Source organism: Lissotriton helveticus, chromosome 1_1 (genome assembly GCF_964261635.1).
Source record: "Lissotriton helveticus chromosome 1_1, aLisHel1.1, whole genome shotgun sequence".
NCBI lineage: Eukaryota > Metazoa > Chordata > Amphibia > Caudata > Salamandridae > Lissotriton > Lissotriton helveticus.
Genome location: NC_136057.1, coordinates 1,557,034,715 through 1,557,058,356, shown reverse-complemented (window position 1 = coordinate 1,557,058,356; position 23,642 = coordinate 1,557,034,715).

Genomic DNA, 23,642 nt, shown 5'->3' with positions numbered 1-23,642 from the left:
CCCAAACCCTCTTTGGTTTCTGCAATCTCCGAGGCTCCTATTCCTACAAGTAAAGATGACATCAAGTCGTTTTTAGGAATGGCTGAGTTTTGCTCAAAATATGTTCCTAATTTCGCGAGTGTATCATACAACATTCGGCAACTTTTAAAAAAAGGTGTGAAGTTCGAATGGTCAAAGTCTTGTGATGAAGATTTCTTGAATATTAAGAATGCTATTGCCCAGACCACTGCTTTGCACAATTTTGATCCATCTTTTGAAAATGTAATTACCACAGATGCAAGTAACAAGGGTCTGGGAGCGGTTTTGGTGCAGATTGATGAGAAAGGGAAGGAAAATATAATAGCCTATGCCTCTAGATCCCTTTCTCCTTGTGAAGAGAAATACCCTATAATAGAAAAAGAGGCCTTAGCTTGTGCCTGGGCACTTGATCATTTCAAATCTTTTGTATGGGGCAAAATGTGTTTGTTACGAAGTGACCACAAACCATTAGTAAAGATTTTGACTACCGAAGGAGTTATCAACGCTTCTGCTCGCCTGGCTAGGATTTCTCAGAGTAACAGCCTGGAAAAAACAAACTTTCATACAAGGCTGAATAGAAAGAAACCATTCTGGCCAAGTGTTGTTCTCTTAAAAAACACATTCGGTAATTTTTAAACAACGTTTTCCTCCACACAACAGAGCGTGGAGTCACCCGGCTCCCCTTTCCAGCCTGTCTCCAGAAGGGTCTTCATCACTGCCAAATACTTTGCATAAGAGCATATGGTAAGGTATGATTTCCATCACAGCTCATCTTTTATTCATAAGAACAATGCGCTATCCGAGGTGGATAACAGTGTTTTTGACTTTGAGGTGAACTGTGCATGTTGAACCGCGGTGTTCAATTGTCATTCACAGAACCTCCGTTGTTTCATTTTCGGCGCCTATTGCGGATACATTCCATGTCCTTTATTATGAAAGCAAGCTTTTCTTCCTGAAATTTCTTCAGTCTGTATTTACATTAAAGAAGGTCATAAGACAACAAAACACCTCTAACATCTACATCGGAATATTGTACAGAATCTTTATCCTCTGCATGGTAATTATAAAAAAGAACGGGTGCACATTCCTCTCTTCTGAACCCGATAGCACTGCACTGACAGGAGGTGCAGCAGACACTTGTTCAGCACGGTATAGCGCTTAGAGGACTTTCTTTCCATTATAGGGGGGAGTGGCCATTTGCAAATGAGGAAAACCCTTGCACCTGCCCTATATAATGGATGTGTGTGTTCAGAGGCAAGAGACATGCACCCAGGCCTGTAGCCAGGAGTGTATGCATTTGAGGGGCTTGGCCTCCAGAAATGACAAGACAAACACGCATTTGCAATGCAATAGGTATCGCATTTGCAAGAGTTTAAGCTACTATTTTTTCTGGGAGTGGAGTGATTTTAGGTGGTGTGGAGTGCAATTATGTGGGTTGAATTGGATTGTTAGTTGAGGAATTGTTTGATCTGTGTAATTATTTGACATGGTGAACAGATAGGGATGAGAGCTGCACAGAATAGATAGAAATGAAGGTTGAGAGGGGAAGTGGTGAATAAACTCCAGACAGAGGAGCAGAAAGAGAGAAATAATGGAACAGCAGGCCATAGACTCAATTCAATTCAATTTGACTTTATTCGGTTAAAAGAATCATAACCATAAAAGTACATAAAAACAGTTCATAATAATACAGTACTGTATAAAAAATGAATTAAATTTAAGTACAAATTGATTTACGTAATCTAAAAACATTGCTAAAAAATTCCGAGATGCAGGCAACATTAAAAATAACATCTAATTTCTGGAGTTCCAAAAAGGCAACCCTACAGCGTCTCACCCCCATTTCCCTTAAAATTGGTATAATCAATCTTTTCCTGGGAAGAGTATAATATTTGCAAAAAAATGTGATATGGATATCAGACTGTTACGATAGGTCATCACATGGGCATTTAATCAAATTACAGGACCAACAATTCATTGCGGGGAAACTTAAGGCCCTAAAGAGGATATCTAACCTGAATCGGGTCAAAATAAACCGTGAAAATTCAGTCAAGGAAAGGGAAAGGTGTTTCATACATTTTGTTTTTAGTGCCTTTCTCGTGATGTTACACATGGACAAAGGATTGTCAAAATAGCTCATACAGTCCATATCTCCAAAAAAGTCCCTAATGTATATAAACCACCTTATCCTCCCAACATAATCCAAACTTAGTCCATCCCTTAGGATAGCACGGTTCAGGACACATCCATCACTATTCCAAGCCCTATGCCACAGCAATATTGGTTGAATTCTAATTGTGTCTTCAATATAACATTGGCCCAGTTCCATATGACAGATGTAACTTGAGGCACTCTCAGGTACAGCTAAGATGTATCTCAAGAATTTGATTTCAACAACTTGTATAGATTTAACATTGTCATACCCCCAAAGTCAAGCGCCATAAACCGCAATAGAGACACAAGTGGCATTATACATTTTCAAAAGTTCTACAGTTGGTTTTTTCCCCATCTTTTTTGCAAAATTTTTAAGGGCAGTGAAAGATTTGCAGAGCAGGGCTTTCCTTACTTTTATCACATCTGTCCAATTCCCTGCTTCATGGAATAGGATGCCAAGATAGGAAAAGGTGGCGGTATAGTCTATAGGGCTGGTTTTAATGAACACCCGCCTCCTTCTTCTACTAGAACCAGGGCCACAATTCATGGTGAATGTCTTAGAGCAGTTGATTTGCAAATCCAGTTTAGACATAAATGTATTAAAAGATGTTACAAGGCGTTGTAGAGCCACCGGCGTGCGAGCCATTAGGACCGCATCGTCTGCGTATAGTAACGCAGGGATCGGTCTTTTTGCTACCCTGGGCATATCACAAGTTGTTCCCACTAGGGCATTCTCTATTCCATTTATGTATACCAGGAATAGGAAAGGTGCTAAAACGCAGCCCTGGCGTACCCCACGCCCTATATCAAAAGATCTAGTACATTCACTTTTTTGCCATAACGCACTGTTGCGATGGCACCCGAATATAAGTCCTTAGGAAGGAGATTATATTTCCCTCAACACCAAGAGATTCCATGATGACCCATAATTTGCTGTGTGAAACACAGTCAAACGCTGACGTCAAGTCAACGAAGGTGAAATAAATGGGTTCACGTCGTGCCTTGATATATTTCTGCTGGAGGATAAATAAGTTCAAGCCCTGGTCTACTGTCCCCTGCCCCTTTTGAAACCCATATTGAAGATCACTGAATATAGAGTTATCTTCCGACCATTTTTGTAGCCTGCCTAAGATTACTCTTCCTAATATCTTTACAGTGCTGTCCAATAGGGAGATGGGGCGGTAGCAGATAGGATTTTGCCTATCCCCTTTTTTAAAAATTGGGACAATAACAGACATAAACCATGATGGAAGTAGGCTCTTCTTTAGGGATGCATTAAATAATTGCACTAGAAATGGGCCCCATAGATCGATATTATTTTTAAACAGGTCTGGAGGTATGCCATCTGGACCTGGGGCTTTACCGCCCCGTGTTGCTTTGAGGCTCTCATTTATTTCTTTTAGGGTAATTTTTAATTCCGTGCCATTCACTCTCACTTCCCCCTGGTGAGGCATTAGTAATTGCAATGATGGAATCTGCTCATCAATTGGGGTACTGTACAGGCTAGAATAATGGTCCACCCAAGAGTCCTCGGTAATGGCAATTTCAATGCGTGCTTTTCCTGCGTCAAAGAAGGGGGCATTTACTGCTTTCCAAAAAGCGCAAACATTCTTGCTCAATGAAGCCTCACAGAGCGTCTCCCATGCCTCAATTTTAATCGCCATCTTCCTTTTTTTCAATGCATTCTGATAAGATTTCCGCGCGTCCCTGACCCTTAAAGAATTACAGGGGATAGCATGTAAAGCTCTCTTGAGCTCAGAATGAGCCTTTGTACATGTGGAATCAAACCATTTTACCTTCTTTTCCTTACTTGATTTAGAAACCACCCCAAGGTTGCCCTTTATTTGAGAAGCAATGACCTCAAACTGCGCAAGAATTTCCTGACTAGCCACACTTTCATCCAAAATGGTCAAGAAGCTAGGCAAACATTCGGTTACTAAATCGCGTAAAAAGTCACTTGGAACCACCCTATCCCACTTTAGTGCGTAACCATTTTGTTTTGCCATACTAATATCCGAGACATTCTGCACAGATCTCCCTTCTATGGCCAGTGCCTGAAAGGGATTTATGATCTCCATAATTGTCGGGTAATGGTCACTAAGTGGGATATCGAGGGTCCAACACCTTTTAACCATATGCCTATGTCTAACAGAAGTTATTATAAAGTCGATTGTAGACAATACACCCCTGCCATTAAACGTAGGGGCAAAGGGGAGCTCTATTTGACCAATTTCAGTTGCATACCCTAGATCTTCGGAGTGAAGAATCTCATTTAATAGGTCTCCACAAGTGGAATGCTTAAAGTGTGTTAAGTCAGTATCAGGGTCCAACATGAACCCACATGCTCCTTTCTGGCTTTTCTTGCATATGGTACAGTTAAAATCTCCCCCCCAAACGACCCAAACATCCTTAACATTTTTATCTGTTTCTTTACCTAAATCATTACCTAACATCTTAAGGGTCAATTCCAGATCTGCAAGAGGAATATTATTATAGAAATTTATAATTAAAAGACACAATTCCTTACTTGCATCTATCCGCAATAAGGGTTGTGGGAAAATAATTGAATCTTCTGGCAGTTTAGGGAATTGGATATAAATGTGATCAATCCCCCTTTAGGCCTACCATGGTGAACCTTTACTGCTGATGTAAACAAGGTTTTGTAGCCTGGAAGATGGAGGGGTTCTAAGGTCCAAGTTTCCTGTAAACATAGAATTACCATCTCTCCTATTGTTTCTAACCAGATGGGATTCAGTATTTTGGACCTAAGCCCTGCCACGTTCCAGAACATTACACAAACAGTTTCCCTGCTTGATGAGTCAACTACTGTGCATTTGCCCATATCTGGAACTGGATTATTGTTGGTGGTTCCTATTCCTTGAAAGGGTGAGTACGCCGGAGCAATAATAGGAGGTGTCACAGCGGCGGGAATAAGAGAAAGACTGGTACCAGAGATTACAACAGAACCATTACCAGGAATGACTGGGTTGGAATCTAGAACTAAAGGCAGTCAATCAACCCCATCCAGTCCGTTAAGACAGTTAAATCGGTCGTAATCATGGAAGGGTGTCTCCGGGGGTCCGAAAACTGGTCGTGCAACATACCCCTGATATCTGCCCCTCCGTTCAACCCTCGTCCAATTACCTTGAGTTAAATCATGGTGGATATGGTGCATATGGGTAGGTGGGAAAAAAAGGACACTGGCAAGGTCTGAATGGTGGAGTCGAGAGATCTATTGGACCCAGCACATATATGTGAAACAGTCCTAGGGTCTCGAAAACTCACCATAATACAGTCCCCATTTATAGATATTCTAGTTTTCCCCAGCCAGGGTACCCTTCTCACCATGATGATTTCATTGTTAAAAATGGCCGGGAGGGGTCTGTTCCAATTCAGCCATTTGATAATTTTACTTTTAAGTGAGTGAAAGTTCTCACCTTCACCCATTTCAAGGGGGAGAGCATCAGCCATAACTACCATAAAGCTATTAGCCTCATGGGGCAGGTCAGGTCTCCGTGGTCTGGGGGCAGGTTTATCAGGGGGTGGGGGAGCAATACTGTCATTAGGTATAGCCCCGTCCAAGGTTCTCGCAGGGGGGACTGGGCCTACTAGTTTTAGAGAAGGAATATTGGGTTTGTTAAGTTGTGTCGGGACTAAGTTGGCCATAAGAGGTTGCGGAATGGGGGCAGCAGTAGTCACCAAGGGAATTCCCGAGTTAACTGAAGGGATTTTGGTGTTAGGGGAAGGATTTGAGAGGGGATCAGACTCAGAAGGTCTACCCTGGATAATAGCCAGGGTTTTCATACTGCTTATAGTCGCCTCCAGGATAGTGAGTCTAATTTCTACTTTCTTTAAGCTCTCACTGATGGGCAGGAGCAGTGACCTAAGTAAAAATTCCAGGTTCCCTATGGAGGTAACGGGCGGTGATGCGTTAGATGAATTATCCCCAGGGACATTAACAAGATCAGTAATATTAGTACCCTTAACTGGAGGAGCTTTATGTACATCTACTATTATCCTATCAGAGGTAGAAGGGAGCTTAGGGGCTTTCCCGAAATCGGAGTGGGGGATTTTGGTTTTACCATGCCCTCCCTTCAACTTCCTTCTACGCTTGTTTGGAGGTGGGCCGTGCATCTCTGCCACAACTACTTGCTTCGGCTTTGTTTTCCTTAGTTTAACTACTGGGGGGGTCTGAGTAATTAAATCAACAGCCATACTACTGGGACTGGGGGGGGGTGACACTAGAAACCTGCTCCGTGGATAAACAGAGGTTAGGAATACGATCCCGCAATAAAAGAGGGACGCCTTCCTGGGATAATAACTCACAACTAGTGTTAAGAGAACCTCCCTCTTGGGAGATAGAATGAAGAATAATATCACTAGGAGGCCTATTTTTCATGTTCTCAATAGAGCGGCGGCGCTCCGCCCTGCCTTCCGCCAGAGAGGTTTCCTTATCCCCATCACCCGGTGCCCAAGTGAAATAATTGTCCAAGGTCCCAATTCTAACACCCCCCGCCTTTGCTGATGTTCCCTCCTTAGCCGGCGATGGCATGTCCGATACCTGTATCATGGTCCAAGGTCCACAGAAAACCAGTACAATACAGGCGAAAGAGAGTAGGCCCGGCCCGGCCTCCCTCGGCCCCTGACGGCCACAGACGGTCCCGCCCCTGTCCCGGGCTTCTCCCGGGACGCTCCCGCGCGCTCCCGCGCAGCGGGCCCAGACCGTTAGATATGTGCAATCAGGGTGAGAGGGGAGGAGCCTGCAGGGAGAGCGTCCAGGTGGTGTCAATGGAAGCGGGCGGGCGCACCTGGGACTTGTAGTCCAGCGCCCACCCTCGCTCGCAGCCCTGCTCCAGCAAACGCCCCAGAAGGTCAGTTCCAGCACACAAAGTGAGCGACGCGGTCAGTCAGGAAACAAGAGCCCCACAGCGAAGCGGGACCCGAGCAGCGGGTTCCGCGAGAAGTGAAGTAAAAAATGTAGCTGCTCGCTGTCCGCTGTCCCAGAGTGTAGGAGTCAAGGAAAGTGTTCCAGGGTGCGTTCGGGTTCACCGGTATTTGCAGCAGTTTCTGGTGGGGAGGAGCCTGCATGGAGAGCATCCAGGTGGTGTCAATGGAAGCGGGCGGGCGCTCCTGGGACTTGTAGTCCAGCGCCCACCCTCGCTCGCAGCCCTGCTCCAGCAAACGCCCCAGAAGGTCAGTTCCAGCACACAAAGTGAGCGTCGCGGTCAGTCAGGAAACAAGAGCCCCACAGCGAAGCGGGACCCGCGCAGCGGGTTCCGCGAGAAGTGAAGTAAACAATGAAGCTGCTCGCTGTCCGCTGTCCCAGAGTTTAGGAGCCAAGGAAAGTGTGCCCATAGACTCATAAAGAAGGAGCTTCCGTGTATGCAGAAGACACCCTAGAATGAGGACAAAAGCATCGATTTGAGGGATAGAAATCTTGAAAAGGCAAAGTAAAGAAATTGTGATCGAAGACCTAAAGTGAACCATATGAGAGAGGTGGGAAGAGTGCATAAGTGAGAGAGAAAAAGTTGTGAGAGTAAGCGAGAGAGAGAGAGAGGGGGATGAGAGAGAGGGATACCCTGGGGGGTTGTTGGCTAGCGGTGGACCAGTGCGCAGCGCGAAGCGGTATAGGGAGGGAGTATGTAAGCAGGCATTATAGAGAAGAGATAGGGAGTGCAAGGGAGCGATGAGAGGGTAGCAGTAGAATTGGGAGATTAGAGGGGATAGTCATAGTGGGAAGGAGAGATGAGAGGGGCAGTGGGTGTATGGGAAGTGATGACAGGGTTGATGGAAGTGCGAGGTAGAGATGGGTTGTTTTGGAATTATGGAATATTGTGCTGTGGAATTGTGTGGTGTGAAGTTGAGTTGTGGAAATATGTGGCATGATGTGGCATGATGTGCTGTGGAATTATGTGGATAGTAACTAAATGGTATTTGCTCTCATGGCAATATGTAGAGTGCAGTGGGATAGGATGCAGTGATGCAGATTAGATTAGAGTAGAGTTGAGTGGAGTGATGCATAGTAGAGTGGCATAGAGTGCCGTAAAGTTGAGTGCAGTGGTGAGAGTGCAGTGGCACATAATACAGAGGTGCAGTGGCTCAGTGGCACAGAGTGCACAGTAGAGTGTGGTAGTCTACTGAATCCCATCGATCCTTGAAGAAGGAATTATAAAATCATTTGAATAAGTAATTTCACTGTAGTAGGATGGAAGGCTGAGTCAGCCGCTTTTGCTGCACATTTATGACCTGAAGGTTGAATACAGACGCCTGAGTTGAGTTCATGTATCAGTCGAGGTACATGAAATGAAGCAAACAAAAACCTACTCATTTGCAAATCCCTTGTATTGGAAAACAACATTCGCATTGGCGGGACCCGGCAAATGGTTTCAGGCCAGAAATGGGTGGCTGGCCCAGGACTGAAAGTACCAGAAAGTAAAGCGTGGATGAGCAACTCACAACTGACTTGGCATGCCTTGAGATTCGAGTTCTGCACATCTGGGGCATTCATGTAGGCAAAGAACTTGGTAACTGGGGACTGGGTCCGATTGGTTTATGACTTAAAGCATCCTTATAAGCGGGAGAAGGAAGATGTTGGAAAGAACGCATTAAAAATGTCAACATTGCCACCCACAACTGTGCAAAGAAAGTGTGGTATGGGTGCCCATCCCATGGGTAAGGATTGAGTGCTTGCTCAACAAAACTCGCTACTGAATTTTTTTTATATACTCTGCAGAAATGCTTCGTTAGTAATGGCGGACCTCATGACTAAACTATTACGCCATATCCACTGAAGGTACTGTGACTAATATGTTTTCTTGAAGCATCTTTCAAACACAAACAGAGTTAGTTCAATTATGCTCAGCTAAGAGTCGGTTAAATCATTTTACCAATAATTCAATAGACCTGTCCATATCACTTGGAGTGAATTGACTTCTCAATCCGATTCACTTTTGTGTTTTTCTATTTGTGTTGTAAGCATAGTCATGAAAAGACATGGAACCCTAACACACTTACATTGTGAGACAAGTCATTGCCTTTTAGAAGCCCTTGGGTCTGGGGCTGAGTCATTATGAATATTTTTTGTGAAGGGGGCAAAACGTTTATAATGGTGCCTTTACCACGCAAAGCATTATCACCAGCATTTAGCATGCATGCCTCTACCACAAATGAGAGGTATTGAGAAATAATGGTAGGTGTGCTTTTTGGAACCCCCAATTTTTTTTTTGTAGCCAATAAATTGTTTTAGGTTGATGAGGGCCCAGAATTATCCCCAACAATAAAGTTTTGCCAAAATCATGATAAAAACGAGCATAGGCAAAGCAGAAATGCTGGTGGACAATGCAGATCAATTGGCTTTGATAGAGCTCGTAATTAATATTGTATATAGATGAGATGTGGAGACAGTTAAAAATATCAGCTTTTAAGAAAGACAAGTGCAGGCACACCCATCCCTGAGCACCACACACCACATGCAGGACACACAAAAGACATTAGACACCACAGCTTCTATTAGAGTGGAAGGTGCTGTTTCAAAGAAAGTATAAAATAGTATACAGCAGTTCAGACTGATAACCAGATGCTGGTTTCCAATTAGCAAACAGGAGCACACGGACGTTTGGACTGTAGTGGATGTATGTGGTATGGTGTGGAGTGGATTTATATGGGTTGTATTGGAATAGTTTATTTTGGAATTGTGTGGTGTAGAGTGGAGTTTTGGAGTGGAATTGTGTGTTATGGTGTCCTTTGGAATCATGGATAGTAATTATATGGTATTATGTGGAGTGAGATTGTGGATCATGTAGTGTAATTATTTGTATTGTGTGTTGTGGCGTGGCATTTGGTGGAGTTATGTGCTGTTGAATTTTGCGGCACGATGGGCAATTCTGTTCTGTGAATTGGATGTATGTGGTGTGTTGTGGAGTTTAATGGGCATGGTTTGGTGTGGAAAGGAAATGTGTGGAGTTGAATTATGCTAAGTGGAATTATGAATCCTAGGGGATTTGAAGCATCACACGCGTTGATTTGGGTCGCATCGATGAGCAAAAATGAAGGAGGATCCATCGAGGACTCGCGTAAGAAAGAGGTAGTCATCGGCATTTGTTTGGCGGTCCCGTGGTGGAGGAAAGATCTACTTGATATAACACGATTGAAGTCCATTGGCTGAAACGAAATTGTAATTGCCCAGTTTTCGGAGCTTTGAGTGACAGCTGCTCCTTCAATGGGATCTTAAGTACAACTGAATCCGGATGAGCTAGCAAGACACCACAGTACACATTGGTGATTGGCAGAGCAAAGTAGCCTCCCTTTCATGATTAAGATTTTATGGTCCTGAGGTGAACCCTGGTATTCAGTGTGTTCGAAACGCATCAACCTTGCGTTGTTTCAAGTCAAACAAACTTGTACAAAAATTCATTTTTTTTTGGAGCACTGTAAATAATTGTCTGTTCACTGTGAATATTTTGAATGTAATTCTTTGGTACACCCTTCATTTGAGATTGGTGTTCAATCTTTTTGTTGTTTGGCTGATTGCGCTGAGTTCTCTTGCTGGTTTTGCCTTCCTAAGAGAATGAGTCACCATGGCTTAACCTGTGGGTGAACTGTTTGTTGTGTGGAGTGTGAAATTTGTGTGGAACGAGTAAGGAATGATCGTAAGAGAGCATTAAGTGAGAGTGGTGTTTCGATTGTGTTGCTATAGATTGGCATTAAGATTGGTGTTATTTCTGTATTTTCGCTTTTAAGTTTAATAATTTATATCTATGTATTATCCGAAAATAATTTAAAGGATTTTGCAAATAAAATGAAGAATTGAATGTAGCCAGTATGGACCTTGTGATGTTGTCTCATTGGTACCATTATGAATTAGTATGGTAAGTAGTGTTCAGTATTGGCATTTGTTTTGGTTTTGGTTATATTGACTCAGCCTTACTGAGTAGAGTCAAGGCTCTTGGGTGTTTCTTAACAAGTGGAATTATGTGGCATGTTGTGAGGTATATTTATGTTTCTATGTGGCATATAGTGGATTTATGTGGTATTGAGTAGAGTGCAATTATTTGGAGTTGAATTAAGTGGCTTTGAGTGGCATTATTTGTCATACTTTGGAATGGCGTTATGTGGCATGGTGTGAAGGTGAAATATGTGGCATGTTGCGAAGTTGAATATATTTTGTGGAGTGTAAAACTGTGTTTTGTAGCTGGGTGGATATATATATGGAGAGTAAATATGTGGTGTGAAGTGTAATTATGTAGGCTGAAGCAGAATTATGTGTAGTTGTAATTATCTGGAGTTGAATTGTATTGTTTGGAGTGCAATTATATAGTTTGTAGTGGAATTATGTAGCTGAGTGGTATTACATCTGGTGAGATTTTGTGACAAGGAGTGGAGTGGCATTATGTGGAGCTTATTATATAGCTTTGTAATTATGTGGTATGGAGTGAAAGGATGTGAAGTGGAAGTGTGTGTAGTTAAAATATGTGGCTTGTTATTATGAGATATTTAAATGCATTGTGTGTAGTGGATTTATGTGGCGTTGATTTGTGTGTTGCAGCATTGTGTGACACCTTTAGCCAGTTCTGATGCTTTACCCAACCGCGCTTTGCATTCTGTAACTTACAGGCTCTTACTTATAATAGGAAACTACAGGCTCCGACAAGCAAAGAGCTACTAAACAGTTGGATTCAGCAGAGAGAGGTTCTTCTGCAGTAGTGTGAGGAGAGGGGTTGCATGGGGGCTAGGGGAGCTGTACAGCCTTGGGATGGATAGGATACTTGGCAGAGTGACATTCTTTTTCAGAGTTAAAGGATGTGAAGTGGAAGTGTGTGTAGTTAAAATATGTGGCTTGTTATTAAGAGATATTTAAATGCGTTGTGTGTAGTGGATTTATGGGTGGTACAGGATTGATGGCTGTGTGGAGTGGGAAGTGAGTATGTGGCTGATGGGGTATCAGGGATGATTGTGAGCAAATGACGGTAGAGGGTACGCAATTCATGGTATGTTTAAGAATGTAGAAGTGCGCATTTTACAGTAAAGTGTTAATTAATGGTTGTAAGTGTGTGTGGGGGTGGAGGGATGAAGAATGGTTAATGCAGAACTTACAGGTCACCAAGAAAGTGGGCAAAGGTAAGAGTGGGCACCCGTACATGGCTATACCAATTATGTTAAAAGGGAGGTGTAAATAAATGTGCAATTGTGCTTGATAATGATTGCAGGAGTGTTAATTATTAGAATGCGATGTGAACATTACTGGCGTCATCTTGTCCAACATAGGCCTCTACGAGCGCGTAAGCGGCAGCCATTTTAGACACTGTGGCCATTTCGTAACATTGCCGATCAACCACACATCTCCCCGACCTCGCAATCATCCCCCACGTGCTGGCAGCCCCCAAGCACACATGCTAGAGTCATAAAGTATCCTCAGCGCGACCCTGCCCCGGAGTCACTTCCCGTGCCGAACCCGCATGCCCTTTCATCCCTCACGCATGAACAGGCCCTTCAATAATCTCCTCCCCTGCACCTGGCTGTTCGATCTGATCCCAGGCCATAACCAACCCCTGCGGATACAGTTTATTGCCCCCGTACAGTAGGATCTCGCCTCCCATCAAAGGAGCCGGAATTAATCAATGCCACAACCCCATGAGATCCGACCGATTGCGTGTATTTCAGCTCCTGCCGGAATGCCCAGCTGCGCGATAGCAATCACGTAATGAGACCGGGGTGGGGGACAGTTATTGTTGATATGCGTGGGAACGGGCCTGAAGCGGGGATTCCAAAGATGGATTACAATGCATCAAAGTAATGTCAGGAATGTGTTACACTGCAATAAAGAGTTAATATTGTGTATAAAAGGCCAGGCCACAGAGATGCAGTTAGAGCACCTCCTGACAACACTCTGCTTGTCTGATCAGACGCGTTTTCCTTCGAAGAAATAAATCAGTTTCCTGCATTCCAGTTTACAGCGCCCACCTCTTTATTTGATAAAATACGGAGTGAATTAGAGGCGACTAACACCAAGCAGTGCTTGAGGATATCTGGGGAAAATCTGCTTACTCAACAATTGGCGTCCCAACGCGGGGCCCATCAGCGACACGTGGGTCCAGTGAGAGAGGTCCTAACGACAGAGTGAACGACTGCAACGATCGGGAAGAGCTCCTGCCCGAAAGACCCTCGTCTGGCAGCCGATCATCCGACCTTCACCGGTTCTGAACGGACCTCTCTCGAGTGATCTACGGTGCTGACTGGGTTCCCAGAGGAGTGCCGCGGCAATAACGGAGAATAGAGGATGATCGGGCGCTGGAAGTGGAAGACAAGAAACAGTCCATACGGTCCGGGTAAGGTCGTGCAGCACGACTGTTTTTAATTGATTGATTGTTTGGAAAATACTAGTATTACTAATTGATTGGTTCATTTAGCCTTCGTTGCTAATGATATATTGGTTCTTTTTGAGAAATTCTCTGTTTGCAAACAACGAAGAATAGAAATATTCTGTCTAGTCTTTACAGGTAGTGAAGGATAGGTAGTGCGGACCTTTGTCCACCATTATTTGAGATCTTCACTTGTCCGATATACGTCATGCCTATCTTCTCCCCACTGATTGGTAATTGGTTTAACCCGGATCATTTATTAGAGGTAGATCATTCAGCTCCACTGGAATGCACCCCTAATAACGACATGTATGTTAGATATGGACTAGTCGCTGTAGCCTACAGTAAACTATGGCATAAAAATACTAAGAAAGATCGAGAAAGTCAGTGGCCACTGATGGGATCTTTTGACCTCGCTAAAATCGAAGCGCTAGAGATAGCCATTCGCAAAAATAAAACCACGCCAACTATGCTTCATAGTCTCGGCATGTGGCGAAAAGAAGCAACGCAACGTAAGAAGAGAGACGAAGAAAAGATCGATAAAGAGCTATGAAAAGCAGCTCACTTAGCTGGTAAAAAGTTGGAAGCAGAAATAAAGGAAAGAGAAAAAGCTAGAAAAGAACGAGAATCAGAAACCTAGGCCAATGCCCTGTCCGAACACCCTCAGCGCTTTACCCTGAGCTCCCATCAAAGCAAAGGACAGACGATGATTTACTCTTAGGTCCCCCAATCCTCTATATGCCTCCTCCCTATGCCCCTACCCTTCCCTTAGTACAGCACCTAGAACCCCAGAACTTAACCGAAGGTAGTGCCAGGACCTCGGCACCCACGGCCTCCGCGCCGACCGAGCCTCTCGTGCTAAACACCTCGTCAAAAGGCAACTCAGAAAAGATCGAAACCAAAGAGAAAGAACCGGCGAGAATTCCCCGTTTAAGCAAAACTGAACAGGCCGGCATCGAGAAAATACTTAAGACCTTAGTTGATAGGAAAGAAGCCGAAGAATATATAACAGGTACGTGTAACTCTTACGCTGGCAATTACAAATGACATTTCATCGTGCTTTTTTGTTATCACACCCTCACAGCGTACGAAGAAAAATACAAGAATATAGGACCTGACTGACTCATGACTCTATATAGAAAGGTGGACACGGGAGACGAGAGCGAATATGACGTAGCAGAACTCTTCTCCTGCACCCTAGAAGTCTTCCGCCACCTTATAGAACAAGGGCGAATAGTCAAGAGCGCCACACCTGTAATAGCTGAACCCCTGATAGAGAAATTAGACAATATGATTCCCATAAAGGAAGCTGCCCCCTACTGGAATCCCCCTAAAGGACAGGGAACTCACGACAACATAAATCACCAGGACGCAAAAGGAAGAGTAGTTTACAACTGGGTGTATCAACCCTGGGATAGACAGGACATCCTGACGTTCCGCAAATCCTTGCCGGACTTGCTAAAGAATCCCACCGCGTTCTATACGGAATTAGGTACCGCTTTAGGATCGACAATTATGACCCTTGCCGACATCGACTTGTTCTTTGGGCTATGTCTGCCAGCTGACGTGAGGAAGCAAATCCGGAAAATCAACCACACTGACCTGTTCGGACATACCTGGGAACTCGACATCCTAGATAAGCAACGAACCCTGGACAGAAACCCCTGAAAGCCATACTGGACCTCCCAGATAAGATCGTACAAAAAGTAAAGACCCTAATCCCCGAGAAAAAGGTAGACTGGTCATTAGTAAAAGCTTGCCACCAGAAACCCCAAGAAGACGTTTCCGAATACTTCTCCCGGTTCGAAACAGTGTTCTCCGATTACAGTGGACAGGACATGACCACTGCAACCCGACATCACTTGTTTGTACAGAATTACGTTAAAGGTCTGTTACCGGAAGTTTCGCAGAAATTGCAAACCAGTGAAAACAGTTGGGCTGCCTCAAAGCCCGCGGCCATCCTCCAAATGGCCTAGTATTATGAACATCAGAAGAATGAAAGCGATAGAGCTTCCGAAAGGAAAAAGAAGGATTTAAAGGAACGAGTTCTGATAGCTCAATTACAAGGCGAGAATATAGGGAAAGAACAATAAAAGGGAAGTTATCAACAGAATACCCCTAGAACTCCACCGCCCAGAACCAATGCACCCGTACCCTACGCTGGACGTAGAGACTTAGGCGAGAACCAATGTGCATTTTGTAAAGTGTACGGACATTGGAAGTCTCAATGTCCGGTCCTGTTAGAAATTAATAGGGACAAAGAGACAAGAGAACTAGCAAATGGACTGAGAAATAGAGGACGTGGACGAGGGTACACAAAGCACACTAGTGACGAAGGGCCAGGTAGAACGAATACATTTGACCGTCCCCGACAGAATCAGTACCAGCAATCTGACTGTGACATCGCATACGACTTTGCATAGGACTGCGAAGGGCAAGGGAGGGATCCAGTCGAGCTCTATATTGACAAGCAAGGCCCTTATGTTACCACAAAGGTCCTAGGCACAAAGTCTCCATTTCTGATAGACACGGGAGCAACAGGTAGTGCATTATCCAAACGACTGATTCCAAGGGCACCCTTGTCTGGCTCACACGTGACATCAATAGGATTTGATGGTACGCCCTCCACCAACCCCTTGTCCAAACCGATCCCTTTTGACCTTGAGAACAATATCACTGACATGACATACCTCCTCTCCTCCAAAACCCCAGACGCCATTATGGGTCTTGACTTGTTGAAGTATTTTAGAGCAACTATTAGGTGCTCGCCCGACGGAGTCCGAGTCATCCTATATGATAACCCCAGCCTACTCAGATCTTGCCCTTCACGACACATGTACCCCATTACTGACTCAGACATGTCCCTACTTGATACTTTACCCTCGCACTTATGGGCGAAAGCTGACTCAGACATAGGACGAATGATGATAGACCCCATGCATGTGACTGTACAACAGGACGCGACCCTACCGAAAGTACCCCAGTACAAGATATCTCCAGAGGGCGAGAGAGCACTGATTGCAATAGTACAGTTGCTAGTAGACGCAGGAGTAGTAGAAGAAGTAGTAAGCAACATCTGCAACTGCCCAATTCTATTGATCATCAAAAGGCAAAGAGAGGGAGATGAGAAAGCGTACCGCTTCATTATCGACCTACGAGAGGTCAAAAAGATAGTTGTGCCACGGTACCCTGTAGTTTCTGACATCACCACCATCCTGACCCTGATCCCGTCCACTGCCACCCCCTTCATTATCATGGACCCCAAAAATGCCTTCTTCTCCATACCCATTCACCCAGACAGCCGCTACCTCTTCGGATTCACCCTAAGATCCCGCTCGTATAGATTTTGTCGAGCACCCCATGGGTAAACCGAAAGCCCGAGTATCTATAGCCAGGCGCTCAAAAGACAGCTAGATGCAGTTCAGTTACCGGACGGAGTGGTGTTGATACAGTATGTCGATGATATCCTTTTAGCAGCCGACACCACTCCACTTGCAATCACAGCCACCATCCAGCTCCTACACTTCCTTGCAGAGAATGTTCACAAAGTTTCCCGAAAGAAGTTGCAGTTTTGTAAATCCCAAGTGACATATCTAGGACACCTCTTATCAAAGGAAGGGAGGAAACTCACACCTGACAGAATCCAGACTATCCTAGACACTCCCCTCCCTAAGAGGCAGAAGCAAGTCCGCTCTCTGGTAGGCCTCACCTCATTCTGCCGCCAGTGGTTGCCGAACTTTAGTCTCATTGTTAAGCCCCTACTTTCCCTTCTAGCCAAAGATGTTCCCTTTCCCCTCCCTTGGACCCCTGAATGCCAGACCGCGTTCAAAGACTTGTGAGACGCCCTTTGTTCAGCGCCCGTTCTAGGAACCCCAGACTACTCCAAACCATTCTCCCTTTTCACACGCGAAAGAGAGGGATGTGCATTATCTGTCCTGACACAATCGATTGGCCCCAAACAGCGCCCTTGCGCCTATTTCTCAGCCACTCTTGACCCCGTAGTCAGAGCATTACCAGCTTGCCTACGAGCTGTTGCAGCCGCAGCAGTTTCGATACGACAGAGCGAGGGAATAGTACTCTCCAACCCCCTTACAGTGTTAGTACCCCATGCTGTTGACACCCTCCTGAATCAGACCAAGCCCCAGCACCTGACTATTGCACGACTGACCGGATACGAGTTGACCCTGTTGGCACCACACATTACTCTGATACGGTGCACCACTCTGAACCCGGCTACATTGTTACCACTGCCTGAAAACGACCCTAATGTAACTCCCCTACATGACTGTGTGACCCTCACCGACGAACAGACGCAGAGTAGAGTAGACCTCCGAGACACTGCGTTCCCAGAACCTGACGGAGAACTATGGGTAGATGGCGCATGCATCAAACTCCCCGATGGCACCACCTCAGCTGCATATGCCGTCACCACAGCCCGAACCATTATTGGGATTAGCCCGAATTGCCCAGCGATCCGCACAGGCGGCAGAACTGATTGCCCTCACACGAGCATGTATTTTAGCAGCAGGGACGACAGTGAACAAAAAGTGTTTATTCCTGACAGTGGCGCCTGTGGCCCTGTCCCATACACCTAATCCCCTGTGAATTCTGCCCGTGCCTATGGCACATTGTAAAGTGTGTATTTATTATCTAACGTGTTTTGTATAATACAAAGGCTATTTTTTCATATAACCTTGTGTGGAGTTTCCTTTGTGGTGGGCCTTGGGTGCTGTTGCTGGGAGTGCGTGCGTAAACACTTAACTCACATTGCCTCCGAGTTTAGCCTTACTGCTCGTGTCACGTCACCAAGGGGGTGAGCAGGGGTTATCTAGGCGTGTAACTCCCTTGCCCTGACGTAGGAATGGTGGTCTCTGACTGACTTTGGCGCAAGCCCTGGCCAGCCAGGGATCCCATTTCTAACAATTAGTATAGTGTTGCCTTTGTGTTTAGAACCTGAGGTGAAAGCAGGGCCATTTATACCAGATGGGAGCACAAGCCACATTCCACCCTTTCTTAGTTCCTGTATACTACCAATACTGATGTAAGTGTCTTTTGGAGTGTCCTTTGTTTATCTGACTGTTTGTATTTCATAGTATAACAGTTGACATCCATTTGAAACAGTTTTGTATTAAGTTATTCTCTTTTTACTATGCAAGCAGTACGCACACCAAAAGCCTCAATATTACCAATGTGACTTCATGGCAAACACTTCTTTAGAATAGGTTTATTCTGTACTGAATTTCAACAATGGTTCCTTCCTTCTTTTCTATTGGAACTGCCATGGTTGGATCCTGGGACTTTGGTATGTTGGACACTTATCATCCAGTGTGCGAGTAGTGGCCATGTATAGCAGTGACGCAGTGCAAACATACAACATGTGTTCCCCAACTTCCCCATACCACCCCCTATACCTCACAACTGCTGAAGCATCTGTCGCAGCAGATGGTGGCTTGCGGACCCCAACAGGAGCACCCCACCCGCCCCCGCCAATGGTTCCCCAATAACCAACCCATATTCAGCAGGCTTCCCCTTGACTATTGAGAGTGTAACAAAGGTACTAGCCCCCCCTTGTGCTTCATCGGACTGAGCAAGTGTCACCAACAGTCACCTGTCCGGGGGAGCCCCGAAGTGACTATGAGGCTGAAGACCCCTGCTGGGGCACCAATGTGGATCTGTTAGGATCACTACAGGATTTAGATCGGTGTCTAGATCTCAACCTTCTGTTTCCTTTAACTTTCGGCTTGAGTGGTTTGCGGACAACATCACTGGACGAGGGATCGGAATCCATCCTGGGTGGCGTGTGGGGCCAAACCTTCACTGTCTCATCTGTCCAGCTGAAGACATCCTCAGGAAACTCGAAGAATAGTGTGCGCAATTGGTATACCACCCTCAGTCTGGCGGGGTACAGCAAGGCATATGGAAGTATCAATTCACGAAGGTGGGCCTTGGCTGCCATGAATGACGGTCGCTTCTGTTGGACTATTCGCGTATAGTCTGGAAATACAAGGATGCGGGCGTTGTCATAAGTCAGGGGCTCTTTAGCTCTGGCTTGCTCTAAGATCATGTCTCCGTTGTGATCATTTAATATCTTGCAATGACAGGCCTCGGTCTGGCTCCCGGAGACGCCTTGTGCATCAAGGCCCTATGTGCCCTTTCAACAATGAAACAGCAGGACAGCGATTCCGGGGGAAGCCAGTTCGTGAGCCACAGAGTCAGGAACCATTCCATGTCCCCCTTCACATTCTACAGGGAATCCCACAAAGGGTAGATTGTTTCTCCTGGCCCTGCCCTCTGCATCTTCCACCGGCGATGCCAGAACTCTGCTGACTGTCTCCAATGACGCAACTTTTTTTGTAGGGTAGTGACTGAGCGTTCCACCTCTGAAATCCTGGTCCCGGTTTCTGTAATATGCTCCACCGTGTTCTGCAGAAATTACCTAATAAGCATGACATCGGAGCCCACCGCTCCAATCTTCACATCCAAGGCATCTCTAGATTGCCTGATGGCCACCATAAGTGCTGCATTGTCTGGCTTGCCTCCTGCTGCGCCACCCATTTTCAAATGTCGGGGCCCCTTTCCGGCGTAACGGTTCAATGTACTTTGTTAAGTGGACCCTCCCGCGGTTTTGTCTTTCGTCATGTTGCAATCAGGACACTAGTCCCTCAAGATGGCGACTCTGTAACACCTGAGTCGGGCCCCAGGACAAACCACGCCATGCACTAGATCTCCTAGGATATTGGGACTCAGGATGCGACCTCCTGCCCAGAAGCCGCACCAAGTTCTAACCCTACTGCTTCTGCAGACAGTCATACCTCCCCCCCCATGGGTGCCCTACTTTCTGCCTGTCTGCTGCCCCTGGACATCGAGGGTATTATGTCTCAATGCCTGCACCTGGTTCCTGCACTGTGTATGTTATCTAGGTCCGGCCCTTCTGCAAGAAGGTATCAACTTCTTGCGGGGTCCAGCTGCCACTAAGCTGGCCCCCACACCCCAGGCCCACGATCTGTAACAGCCAAGGGGGTTATGATGATGTGAGTAGGTCTGTTCACAGCTGACTGGGGCTCTGTTCAACCCCTGGGTCTCACAATAGCCAGTGGTCCAATACCCGGCTCCGCTCCTCAGTGCATCTGTTGGTCCCCCTCCTGTATTCTCGAAGGCAGTATAACACGAGGCCTGCACCTGATTCCAGTAGTGCATATGCTGTCCAGGGTGTCCCTCCACTCTGGCAGGTTTCAATGTCTTGAGGGCCCAACCGCTATTACGCTGGCTCTCACGCCGCAGGCCTGTGAGCCGAGGTAGCCGAGGGGGATGTATGATCATACTTCGCGCACCATGACATCGTGGGCTTTAACCCCGCGGTGCATACATTGCAATGTTCAACACTTCGCCATCTTCTACATTGCACGTATTTACAACGGCAATGCATTGATTCCTATTGGCACGCATGAAACATCGCAGGCGCTTAAATCGCACGTCATGACAATGCATGCTTTGCTTCTGGCAGAGGTGAGGGGTCAGAGTTCAGGCGCGAGGACCTGGCCTAATGGCAGGCAGGTCGGCAGGGGCGCTCAACATCCAGTGATTGTGGGCAAATCACTCGATCTCCCCGTGCCTAAAAAAAATACTGATGTAAGAAAATAACCACATTCCCGCCCCGTGAAAGTCTGGAATGCGAGAGGGACTTCAACAGGAAACATCCCCCAGAACTCCCCACATGACAGCAGTTCTTTAACACTGTCAATAGACTTCTCACCTGTGGAATTAGTGGGTTATGGACGATTGCTGTTGTATATCGGCCACTGTTACATCTGGATAGTTGTACGTTCTGCAGATGATGGAACTGGAGAACGGGGTGATAGCGTCCTTTGCCCAAGATCACACATTTCGGACACATTCAGAAACCCCTCATTTAAACCCGGAGCTCCTGGTCACGGAGTCTGCAGTTGCCATGAGGACACACCTCTGAGGCCCGCTTCTGCCGATATTATAATATAGTTATCAAGGTTCAGTCGTTTGTAGTCTTGTTACCTCTGGGGCAAATGGGGTGCAAACGGTTCACACTTCTCAATACAGGTCTCCATTTATTCACAACCTTCGATTAAGAAACGCTTTGTAGAGGAATGCTAAGTGGCATAGAGTAGTTTTTTTTAATAACTAGTGCAGAGTACTGCTGCCGTGGTTTCTTGGCGCATCGGGCACTAAGTGTGGCGTGAACGGGGGAGTGTAATCGTGTATACCAGAAGAAGCTACATCCTTAGATTTTACCCCAGTGTATGAAGGGAGGATGTTTGGGGCATTTAAACCGGTTGTGACTAGGGGATGGGAATATGTGGTTTATGGGTATGGGAATATGTGGTATCAGTGTATTTCACATCCATCCATCTATCCACCCACCCATCCACCCACCCACCCATCCATCCATCATGCATCCATCCACCCATCCATCATGCTACCACCACCCACCCATCCATCCATCCACCCACCCATCCATCCATCATGCATCCATCCACCCATCCATCATGTTCTCACCACCCACCCATCCATCCATCCATCCATCCATCCACCCATTCACCCATCTATCCACACTTTTAGCACTCCATTCATCCACCCATCCATCCATCATGCATCCATCCACCCATCCATCCACCCAACCATCATGCAACCACCACCCACCCACCCATCCACCTATCCATCCATCCACCCACCCATCCATCCATCATGCATCTATCCACCCATCCATCATGCACCCACCCATCCATCCATTCACCCAGCTATCCACACTTTTAGGAATCCATCCATCCTTCCACCCATCAAGCCATCCACCCACCATGCATCCATCTATCTTGACCTGTAGATAGATGAGCTGCCCAAATAAACACTGTTACCTCGAAACCGGGCCGGTCCTCGGATGCTTGTTTCCGTTCTGGGAAGGACATGGCTTTTGTAGTTCGGACTGGACTGTTCCCATGGGGCACAGGGTCAGCGCTGATTTGCATATCGCCATTGTCTAACCCAGGGTGGTGTGGAGTGGAAAAACGATGGATTTGGGCCCAGATCTTTGGACTGGGGTGAATGTGTGACATTGATCCACATTCTGTCCATCATTGTTGTGTTTGCAATTACCGCTCTAAGTGTACTGGGGATGCTCAGACGTGAGTCCCAGGCACTCCACACCACTGGAATCAAGCTAGCCGGGCTGATGAGAGGTGTTACCTCGAAACCGGGCCGGTCCTCGGATGCTTGTTTCCGTTCTGGGAAGGACATGGCTTTTGTAGTTCGGACTGGACTGTTCCCATGGGGCACAGGGTCAGCGCTGATTTGCATATCGCCATTGTCTAACCCAGGGTGGTGTGGAGTGGAAAAACGATGGATTTGGGCCCAGATCTTTGGACTGGGGTGAATGTGTGACATTGATCCACATTCTGTCCATCATTGTTGTGTTTGCAATTACCGCTCTAAGTGTACTGGGGATGCTAAGACGTGAGTCCCAGGCACTCCACACCACTGGAATCAAGCTAGCCGGGCTGATGAGAGGTGTTACCTCGAAACCGGGCCGGTCCTCGGATGCTTGTTTCCGTTCTGGGAAGGACATGGCTTTTGTAGTTCGGACTGGACTGTTCCCATGGGGCACAGGGTCAGCGCTGATTTGCATATCGCCATTGTCTAACCCAGGGTGGTGTGGAGTGGAAAAACTATGGATTTGGGCCCAGATCTTTGGACTGGGGTGAATGTGTGACATTGATCCACATTCTGTCCATCATTGTTGTGTTTGCAATTACCGCTCTAAGTGTACTGGGGATGCTCAGACGTGAGTCCCAGGCACTCCACACCACTGGAATCAAGCTAGCCGGGCTGATGAGAGGTGTTACCTCGAAACCGGGCCGGTCCTTGGATGCTTGTTTCCGTTCTGGGAAGGACATGGCTTTTGTAGTTCGGACTGGACTGTTCCCATGGGGCACAGGGTCAGCGCTGAATTGCATATCGCCATTGTCTAACCCAGGGTGGTGTGGAGTGGAAAAACGATGGATTTGGGCCCCGATCTTTGGACTGGGGTGAATGTGTGACATTGATCCACATTCTGTCCATCATTGTTGTGTTTGCAATTACCGCTCT